The sequence below is a fragment of the Pseudochaenichthys georgianus genome, chromosome 7, assembly GCF_902827115.2.
Source record: "Pseudochaenichthys georgianus chromosome 7, fPseGeo1.2, whole genome shotgun sequence".
Lineage (NCBI taxonomy): Eukaryota > Metazoa > Chordata > Actinopteri > Perciformes > Channichthyidae > Pseudochaenichthys > Pseudochaenichthys georgianus.
The window spans coordinates 1,819,174-1,824,173 of NC_047509.1; the positions used below are offsets into that span (position 1 = coordinate 1,819,174).

The 5,000-nt window shown below is 39.5% G+C and overlaps 1 protein-coding gene across 1 annotated transcript in view; it reads right to left on the minus strand.

Moving 5' to 3' along the window:
- The window catches only part of kcnd1 (potassium voltage-gated channel, Shal-related subfamily, member 1), a 74,386-nt gene that overhangs the window by 13,822 nt on the left and 55,564 nt on the right, over positions 1-5,000 (minus strand). The gene's annotated exons all lie outside the window — the stretch shown is intronic.

Genomic DNA, 5,000 nt, shown 5'->3' on the forward strand with positions numbered 1-5,000 from the left:
GCTGCTGATCCACGTTTTACTGTACACAACATTAAACAACTTCACCTGTGAGGATTCATTTTATCATGTTTACGTTTCATTACAGCTGCCGATTCCAATTACTGTACAGGGACGAGTTGATTCCCGCTCATACTATCTAATGGAGAGACGAGAAAAGACGCTGCGATTTGTCTTTTTACTGTTCCCGTAAAGTGCAGATATGAAATAAGATACAAGCTTTAATGTACGGTAGATACACAACATTGTTCTCAGTGGTAATGGGAGTATTATGATCCTTAAAAGTACTAATACCCCACTGCAAAATGCTGCTGTAGATGTTCTTACCTCCTTTATAAACTGTTGAATAGTTTAATCCGCAGCAATGCATCACCTTCTAGAAGACCATCATATGTTTTCGTTCACATCTTTTTTCGGACATTTTTACAAGACTTCTTTAACATATTTTCAGACATTTAAAGGTGGGGTAGCTAATTTTGGAGAAAGCAGCTCGAGTGCGCTAGAATTTGAAAATACACAGCCGGAACAAATCTGCCACTTCCTCACAGAGCCCCTCCTCCAACACACACGCACGTGCACATGACCAATGAGGGCACGAGATAAGTTTGTGCCCAGTTGGAAGGCTGACAGGCAGGTAGGCCATCCAGTTACTTTAGCCGTGCCGGCTGAAATGCTACGGCTTCCACAGATGACTTTTTTTTAATGTATTTATTGTCAAAGCATTTCATGTATTCATTGCTATCGCGTCGAAAGGAGCCAGTTGAGGTGGTTCGGGCACCTAGTTAGGATGCCACCTGGGCGCCTCCCTAGGGAGGTGTTCCAGGCACGTCCAGCTGGGAAGAGACCAAGGGGTAGTAGGACCAGGTGGAGGGATTATATCTCTTCGCTGGCCTGGGAGCGCCTTGGGATCCCCCAGTCAGAGCTGGTTGATGAGGGGAAAGGAAAGTTTGGGGCTCTCTTCTGGAACTGATACCCCGGGATGTTAAGAGCATTCTGAAATAAGTGTTTCTGAAATAAATTACCTCCCCCACCTTTAACATGTATTTTTCAGATTTTTTCGAAACATTTTGAGTCATTTTTTCAGACATATTTACAGGACATTTCTTCTGACATTTTCCAAACAGTTTTAGAAATGTTTCAGACATTTTTAGGGACTTTTTCAGACTTTATTGACATATTATTTGGATATTGTTCAGCATTGTACTGCTGTAGATGTTCTTACCTCCTTTATAAACGGTTGAGTAATTTAATCTGCAGCAATGCATCATATCCTGTAAGATCAACATATGTTGTATATATTGTTGTTGACATATTTCACAATATTAAATGACATTTTCAACATATTTTCGGTCCATTTTAATTATATTTCTGGGTAATTCTTTCAGATGTTTTTCACACATTCTTTGGATATTTTTCCCAAAGATGTCAGCATGTTACTGTGGTAGATCTGTTATTACCTTTTATATTTGGTCGCATCATATATTTTTCAAGATCATCAAATGTGTGTATGTCCTGTTGGAACCGCGTACCTCAAAAAATTCCCTTTTTTATGCATTTCTCAGAAAAACTGTTTTCAGCTTTGTGACAATGCCATTTCTTGCTGATCCAGGAGGCTTTTAAAATATTTATTTAGCTTAACATTTAGGATTCTTTTCCACCTCAACCACAAAATATAATTCTGTATTTAAAATTATCTGGAAATACATGTTATTTACTAAAAAGGGAGAGCATGAAAAACTGCGAAAAGTAACAAAAAAAAGTGACGCAATCTTAAATCTAACAGCTATGACATTAGTTATTCGTGTTGCCTCTTCTCTTGAGTAACGTCTCTGTGGTATTAAACCCTTCTTACTCCAATATGCAAAGCGTGCAGTCTGCAGTAAAGCAGACCTGCAGGTGATGAAGCTCTCGCTGATGTTCCTGCTGCTCTGGATTATGTCTGAGTCCTTCAGAAGAAAGGCCGCGACCCTTTCTGCAGAGTTAATGCTCATATCTGAATATCTGAGAGCTAATTGACTTTCTTATTACTTTAAAAGCTCATTTGAAAGAAGTGGTTTCATAAAGAGTCTCCTGGTATTTAAAGCAGGCTGTGGGAGATGATTGTCTACTTCTTAGAATATATTTAAACTCTCAATGGGTTTATAAACATCATGCATTACATTTAAATACATTTATAGGGATTGATCGTTTTTTTAATGTGTGATTTAAATCGTGTTTAACTTCACTTTACGTCACATATTTACATTTGTACTCCTGGAACACGAACCTCCTGAATGTGGCTCTACCTGCCTGAGAAGAAATGTTATAATTATTAAAGGCTTTGCTGTTTTTCATCAGAAGAAACCAAATAGCTGCCTTGAAAAGAAGAACTATCCAAACTGGTTTACAACTTTTTTGCAAGAGTTTAAAAGAATACAAGTCGTTTATTTTTTAATAAGCATTACCTTCTCTACTTAAAGGACAGGAATTTGAAAATACACAACCGGATACAATCTGCCACTTCCTCACAGAGCCCCTCCCCCAACACACATGACCAATGAGTGCATGAGATCAGTTTGTGCCCCGATGGAAGGCTGACAGGCAGGTAGGCCATCCAGTTACTTTAGCCGGGCCGGCTCAGATGATTGGTCGAGCTTTTTACAGCGCCACGGCTTCCACAGATGATATTTTTTGAATGTATTTATTGTCAAAGCATTTAATATATGAATTGCTATCGGGATGTTAAGAGCATTCCATGGAATATAACAACAAGTGTTTCTACCCCACCTACATATTATTGTTAAGACAGATTGTTATTGTTTTACAAATTCTGTAAAAGAATACCCAAGGTAAACCATAAAACACAAGACTACATGCTTTTATAACCTGTTTTTATATTGATATTTATACTATCACTATGCATACATGTACTGGATTCATGATAACCTTCAGTTTATTGATTTGCAATACTGTCTACACACATTTAAGATAATTCATATTCATATTGAAGGCCTATAACAATCGTACTTGCTTTGAATTGTAGTTTTTTAAATAGTTGTTTGTGTTACATTGCATTGTGGGAGTAAATCCATCGCCAAAGACTGCTCCACTTGATTATACAGAACTTGAAGCTTGAGTAGACGTGATGAGCAGCTAATGGGCTGAAACCTATGAAACCTCCAGTGTGGTGTTCTGAAACCTAATTGTCTACTTAGTTTGAGTTTGTCCCACTGATCCAGAGGCAGTGAATCTCAGACAGTCATTTGCTGGGTAACTGTGGGAGCTCAGACTCCGTTTGGAGGGATGCCAGCACTCAGGTCAGTTTTACTGGACCTCCAGCGTCCTCAGCACCGAGAGATATTGGCAGAAAGGAGCGGATCAATGGCGGAGAGGCCCGAGCGGAAAAGAAGTCATCTTTAATTGTTGGCAAAAAACGAAGAATTGACGGAGATGTCAGACTGTGGCCAAACAGGCGGGATTAATCTGTGCCGGATCACTAATTGGATCCACCCGAACATCAACGGGACTCTGGTATCGATCCAGACGCTTCCCTGACATTTTACTGTTATTATTTATCTACAAATTCTGCTCAGTTATTCAGGCTTTGTGTCAGGATGTAAAGTTTGTAAAATAAAAACAAGAGAGGGGGGGGGGGGGATCCCTGCTGTGTTCATAAATAAGATGTCAACTATGAATATCTAAGTGTAAGTAGTATACAGACAGGGCCGCCGCTTGCGGACAGGCAAGGCAGGCAACTGCTTGGGGCCCCGGACCAGAAGGGGGCCCCCAATGAAGGTCGATTGAGAAGGTCCACAGCAACGACAACATGAAACCCCCTTTAATTTACAGCAATGACATGTCTGGAAACCCCCTCTAGGGTGCCCCATGCATAGCGCGCTGTTGAATGCTGCTTCATAAGTTAAGTTTCGGGGGGGGGGGGGGGGGGGTGCGTGGTGATGAAAAGCTGGTCCGAGGGGCCCCCAGTGAATGTTTGCCTAGGGCCCCCACATACTCTAGAATCGGCCCTGTATACAGAACAACATAATCAAGTAGTTAGATAATGAGATGCAGTATTTTCACATTTATGTAATCTGATAAAGTTCAGGAAGCTGTTTATTTTTGCTTACTTACCAATTTGTTTAAAATCAGTCGAGCAGCTAAAAGTGTTTGGTAATTTTAGCTAATGTTTCAGTTAATCGCTAAAACAGATCCATTTGGGTTAGCTAAGCCTTAGGCCTATGGGTCAAATTCAGTTCAACTTATGAATCATCTCTACTATGAATGGGATATCAAAATGTTCAGACTCATGTCCCACTAAAAAGCTTTTTATGTTTTCTTACTTAACAATTTGGTTAAAATCCGTGCATTTAGGCAGCTAAAAGTGTTAGCTAATGTTTCAGTTAAGAGCTAAAACAGATCCACTTGGATTAGCTTATGGATAAAAACAGTATGGGTCAAGTTATAAATGATAAAAGCTCAATTCAGTCCAACCGAAGGATCATCACTACTTGAACAGCTTGTTCAGGTTAGCTTGAGGTCAGCTTTGTCTCATTTAGCTTACAGATCAGTTTAGCTGAGGTAGCATTGTTCAAGTTAGCTGGATTGCAGCTAATTAAAGGCACAGTTGAGCTAACTAGTCAGTACATAACTTAACTATTTAAAGCTGGTTTAGTTTAACATTATCAGGTTGTAATGGATACGTTTAGTGGATACAAATGTTGGGCACATACAGCTGAAAACTCATGTTAGCGAACAGACAAGTTTACCTAAAACAATAGGTTTAGATTCGCTCCCGGCTCAGTGTGAGGACTAAAACAGTTGAATAAAGATGAACTAACAGCAGCCAAAACATTCATCCAGTCTACATTATCTATCCGTCGATCTGTTATCAGCCAAAAATGTTGTGTTACAGTTAGCCAAAGGGTGAGTTTAGCAGCTAACAATTTCGGTTTATTAAAGTTTGTCTAAGAAAATGTCACTTACTATCAGCTGCAGCCAATTAAAAAGTCTCATATTCATAACTT